This window comes from Anas platyrhynchos, chromosome 11, assembly GCF_047663525.1.
Source record: "Anas platyrhynchos isolate ZD024472 breed Pekin duck chromosome 11, IASCAAS_PekinDuck_T2T, whole genome shotgun sequence".
NCBI lineage: Eukaryota > Metazoa > Chordata > Aves > Anseriformes > Anatidae > Anas > Anas platyrhynchos.
The window spans coordinates 5,139,725-5,152,635 of NC_092597.1; the positions used below are offsets into that span (position 1 = coordinate 5,139,725).

At 37.5% G+C, this 12,911-nt stretch overlaps 1 long non-coding RNA gene across 2 annotated transcripts in view; it reads right to left on the reverse strand.

The window, feature by feature from the left end:
- The window catches only part of LOC110352705 (uncharacterized), an 84,311-nt gene that overhangs the window by 18,378 nt on the left and 53,022 nt on the right, over positions 1-12,911 (reverse strand). For both annotated transcript variants that reach the window (XR_011812012.1, XR_005268708.2), the window contains one exon: positions 6,758-6,838. This is a non-coding gene — a long non-coding RNA (uncharacterized lncRNA). The remainder of the gene's footprint in view (positions 1-6,757; positions 6,839-12,911) is intronic.

Below are 12,911 nucleotides of genomic sequence, written 5' to 3' on the forward strand. Positions count from 1 at the left end.
ACATATACAATCACAGAATCATCTGGGTTGGAAGAGACCTCCAAGATCACCTAGTCCAACCTCTGACCTAACACTAACCAGTCCTCCACTAAACCATATCACTAAGCTCTACATCTAAACATCTTTTAAAGACCTCCAGGGATGGTGACTCAACCACTTCCCTGGGCAGCCTGTTCCAATGCCTAACAACCTTTTCAATTAAGTTCTTCCTAACATCCAACCTAAACCTCCCTTGGTGCAACTTTGGCCCATTCCCCCTTATCCTGTCACCATGCCTCATGGGAGAATAGACCAACCCCCACCTTGCTACAGCCTCCTTTAAGGTACCTGTAGAGTACGATAAGGTCGCCCCTGAGCCTCCTCTTCTCCAGGCTGAACAATCCCAGCTCCCTCAGCTGCTCCTCGTAGTACTTGTTCTCCAGACCCCTCACCAGCTTCGTTGCCCTTCTCTGGACTTGCTCAAGCACCTCAATGTCATCCTTGTAGTGAAGGGCCCAAAGCTCAACACAGTACTCGAGGTGTGGCCTCACCAGAGCTGAGTAAAGGGGGACAATCTCTTCCCTAGCCCCTGCTGGCCACACTGCTTCTTATACAAGCCAGGATGCTGTTGGCCTTCTTGGCCACCTGAGCACACTGCTGGCTCACATTCAGCCGACTATCAACCAATACTCCCAGGTCCTTCTCTGCCAGGCAGCTTTCCAACCACTCAGCTCCCAGCCTGTAGCTCTGCTTGGGGTTGTTGTGCCCCAGGTGCAGGACCCGGCACTTGGCCTTGTTGAACCTCATACAGTTGGCCTCAGCCCATCTGTCCAGCCTATCCAGATCCTCCTACAGAGCCTTCCTACCCTCGAGCAGATCGACACACGCACCTAACTTGGTGTCATCTGCAAACTTACTGAGGGTGCACTCGATGTCCTCATCCATATTGTCGATAAAGATGTTAAAGAGGACTGGCCCTAGTACTGAGCCCTGGGGGACTCCACTAGTGACCGGCCTCCAACTGGATTTGACTCCATTCACCACAACTCTTTGGGCCCAGCTACCCAGCCAGTTTCTAACCCAACAAAGCATACACTAGTCCAGCCAAGAGCAGCCAGTTTCCTGAGGAGAATGCTATGGGAGAAGGTGTCAAAAGCCTTATTGAAGTCAAGGTAGACCACATCCACAGCCTTTTTCTCATCCACCCAGCGTGTCACTTTGTCATAAAAGGAGATCAGGTTCATCAAGCAGGACCTACCTTTCATAAACCCATGCTGACTGGGCCTGATCACCTGCTTGCCCTGCAAATGCCACGTGATGACACTCAAGATAATCTGCTCCATGAGCTTCCCTGGAACTGAGGTGAAACTAACAGGCCTATAGTTTCCCAGGTCTACCTTCTGGCCCTTTTTGTAGATGGGCATCATGTTTGCCAGCCACCAGTCAACTGGGACCTCCCCTGATATCCAGGACTGACTGATGGAAAGTGGTTTGGCCAGCTCTTCCGCCAGTTCTCTCAGTACCCTTGGGTGCATCCTATCCGGCCCCATCGACCTGCATACATCTAAGTGCTGTAGTAGGTCGTCAACCATTTCCTTGTGGATTGTGAGGGCCACATTCTGCACCCAGCCCCTTCCGCCAGCTGGGTATCTAGAGAATACTTATAGACTATAATACAATAGTCTTGCTCCTAAAGGCTGAGGCAAAAAAAGGCATTAAGCTCCTCAGCCTTTTCCTCATCTCTCATCACTAAGTGTCACCCCGCATCCAGTAAAGGTTGAAGATTCACCTTAGTCCTCCTTTTCATGTTAATGTATTTATAAATACATTTTCTGTTGTCTTTAACAGCAGTAGCCAGATTGAGCTCCAAATGAGCTTTGGCCTTTCCAGTTTTGTCACTGCACATCCTTACAACATCATTATAATCCTTCTGAGTGGCCTGCCCTCTTTTCCAAAGATCATAAACATTCTTTTTTCTTCCTAAGCTCTTGACACAAGCTCTCTGTTCAGCCAGGCCGGTCTTCTTCCGCGCTAGCTCGTCTTTGGGCACGTGGGGACGGACTGCTCCTGAGCAATTAAGATTTCCTTCTTGAAGAGTGCCCACCCTTCCTGGACTCCTCTGCCCTTCAGAACTGCCTCCTAAGGGACTCTGCCAACCAATGTCCTGAACAGCTCAAAGTCTGCCCTCCGGAAGTCCAAGACTGCAGTTTTACTCATCCCCCTCCTGACTTCGCCAAGAATAGAGAACTCTACCATTTCATAGTCACTCTACCCAAGACAGCTCCCAACCACCATATCTCCCACCCGTACTTCTCTGTGAACAGAAAGTCCAGCAGGGCACCTCCGCTGGTAGGCTCACTAACCAGCTGCATCAAGAAACTATCTTCCACGCTCTCCAGAAATCTCCTAGACTGCTTCCTCTGAGCTGTATTGCATTTCCAGGATATGTCTGGGAAGTTGAAGTCCTCCACAAGGACAAGAGCTGACGATTTTGCAACTTTTGCCTGTAGAATTCCTCATCCATCTCCTCATCCTGGTTTCATAGTCTGTAACAGACCCCCACCAGGATGCTTGCCTTGTTGGCCTTTCTGCCGATCCTAACCCATAGGGACTCAACCTTATCATTTCCAGTCTGTCTCAAGTTCCACAGCATCAAAACACTCTCCAATATAGAGAGCCACACCACCACCCCTTCCATGCTGCCTGTCCCTTCTGAAGGGCCTATAGCCAGCCATTGCAGCACTCCAGTCATGGGAGTGGTCCCACCATGTTTCAGTGATGGCAACTAAGTTGTAGCCTGCCTGCTGCACAATGGCTTCCAGCTCCTCCTTGTTGTTGCCCATGCTGTGTGCATTAGTGTAGATGCACTTCAGCTGGGCCATTGCCTGCTCCCCAGACCCTGACATTGTTCCCCTGGCACACCTCTAACAAGCCTTATTCCCTCCCCATCCCCCTTCCTACCTAGTTTAAAACCCTCTCAATGAGCCCTGCCAGCTCCTGCGCTACTGTCCGTTTTCCCCTTAGAGACATGTGGGACCTATCTGCAGTTAGCGGGCCGGGTGCTGAGTAAAGCACCCCATGGTCAATAATGCTGTATCATGGTCACCACAGTATTTTCTTATATTTCTGAATATAAGAAAATTCAGATCATAATTAAAATGTTGCAAGACACTGAGTGTTAATGAGCAGGCATCCTACATGGTCTGCTTTTTAAAATATATATATGTATACATCTGATACCTTTTGGGATATCAGAAAAGAGACAATATTTAATATATTTTAGGTGCCATGAGCAAAACCACAGGAATATTTCTGAATTTAATTCTGCTGGGATGTTCTAATCCATCATGCCCTAAAACAAATTTACAACCTTGTGAAGACTATAAGCCAGTGCATATGTACAAGATTAACAGTGATGTTTCTTTCTGCAGGTCAGTAAGGGGAATATAGTTAGATACTTTTGCTGTACAGACAAGCTTTATGTTCTTCTGATAGGAAAGAAAAAAGATGATTTTAAGTTACTGAAAAAGTATTTGTACAATTATTCTGTTTTAAAATCTTTAGCTGTCTTTTATGTAATAGGCCTGACATATAATTCAACATACTGTCAAATGTGGACATCTGTTTTCAGTAGACGCTGTTTTCTATGTTTACATTCATTATCCTAGTAATAACATCAGTAGTGTTTTTTTTTAATCCATAGATATCATGAGTTCACGCTAACCATTTATAGAAGTTGTTCTTTTCTGACATAATTAATCTGTCAGACACTTAAAGTTCTAAAATTACTTTACAACAAGCATTTTGTGCATCCAAGTCAAACCTGCTCCAGAAAATTAATTTTCCACAGCTCTTCTCAGTCTGGATATAATTGGTAGCAACCTAAACCACATCTTTGTTTTCTCATACTCTAAAGAAACACCAACAACTTAGTTAAGGACACACAAAAAAGTATAACACACACAACACACCAGTCTAGGCCCAAGCTCATTGGCAAAATACTTTTTGCAATATGCCATAAAATCTATTAGAATTGTGGTTATTCAGGAATTATTTTCCAGAATTGAGTTGTGAAACAAGCTCAATAGCTTTGTCAATCAAATCAGAGTTCAAAGTAAAAATGATCCAATGAATTCTATCATCCAGAATAAACTGCAAGAAGAAACAAATTAGAAATGTAAATTGTGTTTTTGCTTTAATGATATAAGTTACTTAATTAAAAGTATTAACATATAAGCATCTGAAAATCCATCAAAATTTTAGCACTATTACAGACATCAGAATGCCATGTTATATTTACTGTGACTGGAGGAAGGTAGTTGCAACAGTTCAGAAAGATTTTAGTTTTGCATTTTTTTCTATTGGCAAGATGCCAAGTCATTTTTATTTTGGTTCATAGCCTCTTATCTTCTGTTATTTATTCATAACAATTCACAAAATACACTGCTACTAAAAGCTTACTAGGAATTCAAGAATGGATAGCCTAAGAGAAATTCAGTGTCACAAAACAGGAGAATCAAATAGAAAGTGTGAAAAGGAAAAAATAAGCATTTTTTGAACATTTTCATTCTAGCTGAATGGTAATATCCAACAATTTACCAGGATAGTCTTTGGGGTTTTGCTATGGTTTTCAGTCAGAAGACAAAGATATCTGAGGTATGTATAGTGAGACAGAGAACCGTTATAACTCATTTAGATACATGTAGAGTATTCAGCAGGGGAAAGCACTATCTGTTCAACCACAACATAATTTAAAGAGCTAAATACAGATTTATTAGTGGTATGAAGCATGATATGTAGTTTGCACTCTGCTTTAGAGAAAGGCTAGCATCTCTTACTGTTATTTTGTTTTCATTATTTGTATGGTGAGAGACTGAGAGGCCTCACATTTAAACAAAAATTAGTGTGAAACGTTAGATTTCTAAGACTTTTCAACTAATCACAAAATTAGCTCAATCAGCTAGCAGTGTCTGTGGCAGTAAGCCTCATCACAGGCATTATGTTTGTATACTTTGTCTGTTAGAAGTCTTCATTACAGTAAAAATGCTTCTGTTATACTGCTAGTGGTACGTGCTAAATTAATCTAGTTTAAGAGCACATACCTTTAACATCACCATTTTTTTTTTTTTTAAGAGCCCAGCTTATTTGATTTCTTATAGCACAAACGGCACTTGAGCAATATTTCTCACATGATTCAAGTCATGCTTGAAAGACAGGAAGCTTTAAAAGTTTCCTATCATATGAAATCTTTTAGTATTTACATTGCATTTAATTCTGTATATTCTCTATGCACTTTGAATTAAATATACCAACCAAACATTCCTTTAAGACGTGTCTTCCATATTTTACTGATTTCTCTTTGTGTTTTCTCAACATTTTCTTTGCAATTTTCAAAGAAAGTCCCTAAGGAAACAATGGCATATTAATTGTTTAGTTTATCCTTAGAAGAACGGTAGTTTAGATTATTTTATTATGTTCCAGATGATGATTGCCCAACCAGATAATGTAAACAAAGTAAACTGGAAACAGTTTAATTACGAAAAACCATTCCTTGGAACGCTGTAGCGATCCATTTGTAGTTGAGAGATACTCAACAATTCAGTGCACAGTGCAGGGAAGATTATTGCCATATTAGTGATGAAAAAATAATGCATAAAGAAAAGAAAAAACTTTATCAAAGGAATAAATAATGCAATTTAGGAAAGAATACAAAAAGGTAATGTAGCATCACTGTATATGATTCTTAATCTTGAGCTGATAGGTGCAAGATTGTTTCCCAGATGAAACTATTACAATGGCAAAATTACTTTTAATTTATACCAGATGCATTTCTTGGGAGGTGGTATGGCATTTAGGATTCAGACAGACAAATATGCTCACATCCTTACTGGTATCTATCCTGAAAAACAAAAATATGAAACCTGCTGCTGCCAACTGTATTTGTTTGTTTGTTTGTTTGTTTTGTGTTGTGTTTTTTTTTGGTGGCGGTGGTGGTGTTCATTTATTAAAGAAAACATTGAGAAGTTTTGACTATGCACGTCTCCAGTGTTTTCTTCATATTAAAATAAAATCAGAATTGAAGAAAGACTTTTATTTAATTATTTATTTATTTATTTATTTTTAATGTATGTTGGCTGGTCACTTGCATGTAACTGGTCTTTTATTTTCTGTGAATTTAAGAGGTGCTGGCAAAAGAACTGTTGAGATTTTAGATTTGTTTTACTTGCTTAAATAGAATTTAACATTCTTTATACTGTAACTTCCTCTTTAAATCAAACAGGTTACAGGTTTTCTGGTAACTGACATCACTGTCAGAAATTACAGTCAGAAGCAGCCTACGAAAAAGGTAAATAAGTCAACCTTTGTGTGCATCTCTAAAATATCCATGCTGTCTGTACTAAACATATAAAGTACACTGTCATGGAATTTGTTCAGAGACTTGCAAACAGGGATTCTTCATTTTTCCAGATAATTGCACATCTTAATGAAATCCTTTGGAAGATGAAAAAAAATAGGGAAATGATTTGGGGTTCTTGCCATTACACTTTCACGTTTATTCTTGCAGTAGTAATTCAAGGTAATTTCTGGAATATAAGGCATGAGGGTTTGTAGAGACATTATTTGCCCAACTAATAATCCATTTCAGTTTATCCAAAAACAGACAACCAGACACTGCAAACCCTTCTTTCACTCTAAAATAGAAGCAGCCAGAACCAAGAAAAGACCACAATACTATAAGAAACCCTTTGCACTCACAGTTATATCAGATATAGCATACCTTTCGCAGTCTGTCAACTTCTCAAGGTTGAAAAATCGCTTAGATTGCCATCCTGCTTCTGGGTGTAATGTTCCAGCAACACTGAAAAAAGTATTGAGCAACTGATAAGACAATGCACTAAAAATTCAGCCATCACATTTACCCTAGCTGAAATAAGACTCTTCCATGCCCTTTATATTGTTCCAATTGTCCTGTAAGAATAAAAACATGAATATAACAAGCTGATTGGTAAACCCAGACCACATCCATACAGATTTCATTGCCAAAAAAGCATGCGTTACATGCATAGGCATGTATAGGAAAATCCATCACTCTCCTTTTAATTGTAAAACAGAATAAAAGACCTTCATATCAAGCGAGGCCCAAGAAACTGAAAATTAATAACTCGATTAAACACTCTGCCAAGTCACAGAAGTGCCTAAAGCAAGATAAACAAATTGAACGAAAGTTTGCAGAAAAAAATATCTTATTTTTCAAGTCTATCCAGTGTAGTTGCTTTATTTCCAGCTATGGTTTATTCAGACTTCAGAAAGATTATACATGCAAAGAAATAAGCTTTTCACACGAGAGAAGTTCTTGCTCTTTTACTGAGCTCCTCTTACACAATTTTTGAGACAAGTCAAATAATAAGAGCCACCTGCCCTCCACATTTCCAAATAAAATCTTTCTGCTGCATCATGGCTAGTAACTTGCTCAATATTTACAGTTTGTAAATCAGTGTTTGGTGTTTTAATATCAGCTAATGTCACGGAGGCACATACTGTCCTTGATGTATTATAGTTATAAACATTTGTTGCACTTCTAGTGACCCATTCGTGTGGGGTTTTCTACCTTAAATCCGAAGTTTTTAGTTTATTTAATAAATACCAGAGAAAAAAAAACAAACAAACAACAAAAAAAAAAAAACAAGAAAAAAGCCAGGTATAAAATACCAAAACCAATGGCAAAATATTTCTAGATATCACTAAATTTCTAGAGTAGGAAGATACATTCAGTCACAGTAGATACAAGGGTCAAGATCAGGGTTATCTGTACATAGAATGATAATAAAGAAACAGCATAGAGAGGAACATTCTTGGAGCTTAATGCTTTTTAATCAGATCATATTGTTATGTATTTCCATAGGTGCAGAAGTGCAGACTAAAGTGCTAAGTTTTCTACATTTTGTCCTAAGAATTAAATCTTTAGAGCTGATAAAAGACATTCCTTAGGGTACTATTGCCTTTCTAACATTGGCGCTACCAATGAAAAGCCTTTTCACACACATATACCTTCTGAGTGTCCTTCCTCTGAATAGAAGCATCCTGTCCAATTATCTTGCCATAGTGTTACTACTTCACTACTTCTGTTGTGCTCTTGGAGGCAAATCATTTCCATATTTCATTAACAATAAACAATTCGGTTACATTAAAGACTTAAAAGAATTACCATCTCAGTATGCAAGTTTCTTGTTTTCTAGGTGCCCGATCAGACACACATGGGTGGAATTCATTTTACACTTCCTTCAGAGAAAAATGTTCTTCACAGGGTATTTCAACTGCCCTATCTCAGACTTTTTGACTTTTTTTTTTTTTTTAAAAAGAGATCAGTTATCCTCTGGAGGGAAATGGTGAGCATAAATGTCTGCAAAAAAAGGAAACACTGAAAATAATAGGATAAAAATGAGTACTCTATGAGCAATGTTCATCTGAAAGAACAAGTAATATGCAAATACAAAGCTACATGTATGTTCGAAGACAAATATCTAGACATTAAAGATGACATACTACAGCTTCTTAAAATGTTAATTTGAAATTCTTAATGCATCCTCACTTCTTCAAAAATCTATGAGCAAATCCACAGTGAAAGCAATTTCTTTAGAGAATAATATCTCTTCATAATGAGTAAAAAAACCACATGGTTTTGACCACATGGGTCAAAACCACATGGACAATGATTCTGAGTGGAAATTCTTTAAGCATTTGTCTTTACGTGACAGAACATTACTCAGCCACTTAAAAATGAAATAATTGACTGAAATCAATCTCCTTTGCTGCAGTAATGGAACTCTTGACCTATGAAGAAAAAGGCATGATTGTGTTTTTTGTTTTCTTTTGTAATTATTATATTGGGTAAGGCTTTTCTCAGACTTTCCAAAGAGTAATGAATAATACCTTATTACAACATCACCACATCCTGTATATTACTGTACAAGCTAACTTCTGAGATATCATAGATGTATTTTATGAAAATGAACTCTAGCAAGTTCACTTTTTGTTTATTCAACAATAAATTATGTTTTCAAATTATTTTAAATATACAAATTAAGTATACAGGTTTCATAGCAAATGGTAAAGTTAAAGTCAAGTTTTCTGTGGGTATTGTGATGATACGACCATCTTAAAAACAAAAATATTAACTTGCTTTCTTACCCATTATAAAATCAATGAAGAATTTTAATATATACCAAAATGAAAACACAGTGCATAAGATTAATTACATTTCAGTCAGTACATTATTTGATACAATGTACAAGTGACATGGACTACATAAAGATCTTTAAAGTAATTTACCCTGATTTATAAATGGCTTTTGGCTAAAGCTGTTATTTGGACATCCAGAAGCTGTTAAAGATATAGCAAGATCACAGGATTATGAATGGTAACAAATCAAGAAGCTCAACACCCTACCCATGTTTCTATAACTAACATTTTTTCCCCTCCTTTCTTTTTTTCTCTTCTCTCCAGTACTTCCATTTATTGATGTAAATCGATGTAAATATTTTACTTTCTGGAAGTAGTGACCAACCTGACACAGTTCATCTTTATTTCATTTTAGCAGGCACTCCAGATCTTATCCAGGTGCATACTGATACATCATACAACTATGTATCTATATCTCTACCACTTAAATGTATTTTCATTGACCTGGGGAGCTAAGTTGGTTATAAATCATCATTACATTACTACAGGTGTTTCTTGCCCTGAGATATGCAAGAACCATCAAGCATTTCCATATGAAACAGCTTTTCCAAGAAAACCACACTCGCAAGATTGAAACCAAATGTTAATAAGTAAAATCAATAAGTAAATGAATAAAACAGTTTTTCAAGGAATCTTATGACTTGAAAGGGTACAGGACTTCCTCTAGAACATCTACCCCAAAATAGTATAAAGTCTACCTGAAAAACTGTTGTCAATGTCAAGAATGATGAGTATTCCACCATCTCAGGAAATGCATTCAGGTCCCCATTATTTTCATTTACGGAGCATCTAATTTAGTTCAGCTGCATTTACACATGCCTTACTCACAAGAGACATGATAAATCAATTTTGGTTTTGCATCAGCCTTTTACATGCCCAAGAACTGATACTAAAATGTACCTTTCAGCAAAAAACACCCAATTTCACTCCAATTTCCCTTTAAGTCATAACTCCTAAACATTTAATCATTCTCATTCTTCATCTTGGTATTCTCTTCAACTGGTCCACATCTTCTCTCAAATGTAATAACCAAAACTGATCATACTAATTGGGCCATACCAATCTTAATAGACCGATTAGACATGTTACTCCACGTTATGTAGGCTGTCTTATTATGCACCTTACATAACATCTCTGTTTTCTTATGACTTCAAAGCACTTTTAACTCACATTAAAACCTGGCACACTATTACAGGAAAATCTTTTTCTACAGAAGAGTTAAAGACATCACAGTAGTTAGGCAACAGATCTCTCCTAAACTAAATGCCAGAGCTTGCTGTGATTCTTGTTCCATATATTCAACTTTATTTGTTTCCTCAAAGTACCTCACAGCTTGCAAAGTAACCCTGTCATAGAAGGCCACCAAATTTGTCAGGCACTATTTACCCTTGGCAAGGGCATGTTGGCTGTCACCTATCACCTCCAGGTTTTCCAAGTGCCTTAGCATAGCCAGGAAGATCTGTTCCATGATCTTGCCAGGCATGCAGATGAGACTGATTGGACTGTAGGTCCTCAGGCCTTCTTTTTTTTCCCCTTTTTAAAAAATGGGGGATCTCCTTTTCCTGTCAGTGGGAACAGACTGCCATGACTCTTCCTGGAGTCTGAGTTGTTGACCTGACATTAATCCTGCACAGCTGCTTTATACAGCAAAAGGAATTTGTTACAGACAGCTGCTTTAAAACTACAAGGAACCAATTAATAAGCAAGTGTATAATTTAACAAAAACCTTACTAAATGCTTGAAGTCTTTTGATATGGTCACACAATTTTTATTATTTTTTTATTATTATTATTCTGCAGAAAGTACTGAATTTTTTATCCAACTTCATTTCTCGTGAAACGGAACTATAACACTAGAGCATGAAGCCTAACAAGATATCAGAAAATGCAGGAGGAACCTAAATATAGCTCATAATGCTATACAGGCTATTGATAATTATGACAGCTGTGGAGGATAGGCGTATCGTATCCCCCATGTAATCCTATTTAGACATTATTGGCTATTATTTAATCTTGGAAAGTCAAATTGAAATTATTTTATTAGAAAGCATATGCAGCAAATATGCTAAATCAGGGAGTAGGACGTCCAGTTTAGGACTCTGGGGGAAGAATACAGCCACTGAAGTGTAGCTGCTAGATGAAGCAATATATCTTGTTCAGCACAGAGTAATTAAATAGGATGTATTGTTTATTCTGAAAGAAAATTTACATTGCATTTTACAAACAAGGTCCTGAAAATGAGTTGCAAAGCATAAAGCTGTGGATTTAGAAACTTCAAGCAGAAAAGGTTAGGCTTCAGATGTTTACGTAGGTCCCATATTGCAAAGCTCAATAGTATTGTAATTTACTCTTTAAAAACAGATTAACAGATTCAAAAGAGATCAACAGATCACTTAACTGAATCAAAATACAATAAGCCACATACCTGCATCTTCTTAAAGGACAGTATTTAAGGTAGTGCCTCAGAAACATTCCCACAAGAAGAAAGGAAACATAAAAGTCTTTTTGAGGGCTAGGAGAAAGCAAACTGCAAAGGTATGATGGCACATTTATGTGAAACTGAATGGGAAAAGTTTCTGAGGCACAACTGAACATTATCAATGGCACCTTTTAGTTTCCCTTAAATGAAAATATCCCAGTTAATCAAGAAACCTGAATATACTAGACAAAAAGAAATGACATCGGAAAATATATTGGTTAATTGATATGGCATTCACCTTTTAGTATGGTAGAAAATTATCCATTCAATGCTTTGCCTCTTTAATAAGCAATGCATGTTATTTTGCTAAGGCAATTTATTTTCAGAAAAACAAAGGTAAAAAAGGAATCGCCTCTGGAATAACCTTCATTGTCACCATACTACTGAATACATCACAAAAACGTGCAAACAGTGATATTGAGCTCAATGCTGTCAAAACAGCAAACTGTGTTTGCAATAACTTTAAAAAAGAGCTGAACTTTAGAAACTTTTTTTTCTTTTGACTCAGTTTCAAAACTTCTGTCACTATTAAAACTACTCACTGTCTACTGTCTCCTTAAGTAAACTGTCAATTCAACTGGTGTTTGTAAGTATGGTTCTCAATAACCCTGATGGAAAAAGTGACCTACTGATGTGCATATCCCTTCCAGATGTTGTAAGTTTCCCATAGCCTTCTTGATGTGAAAAAGTATAAGCAGATCTTATTGAACTTGTTAAGTGCACCTGATACACGTTTCTGATAACGGGCTGTTTCCTTCCAGCCCTTTGAGCCTCCACACCTGGCAGGAGACACACTTTTATTCGGATGTGAAATTTTAGCAATTAAAAATTCTAAAATGCTAAAGCTGACTTCAGAACCTCCCTACATTTATATGGCTTTGGTAAATTAAAAACTAATATAAAAAACCTTAGCCCTGTAATAAAATGGAAATGAAATGAAAGCAGAGAAAATTGTTGAATGAAAGGGGAATATTTCTATTGAACTCCCAAACAAAAATACCAAGAATACCAAAAATACCAAAAATACCAAGATGCCAGTGATTATAGAAACATTCCCTTAAAATAGAGAGAAAACATCAAGACTTGATTTGTTTCTCGAAAGCATGTCAAAAAGCTTAAAGTCCAGTAACACATGTACTTCTTGTACAAAAAAAAAAATTAACCCCAAAATACAATTTTAAAATTACATTTCATAGTTTGCACATATAAAAGGG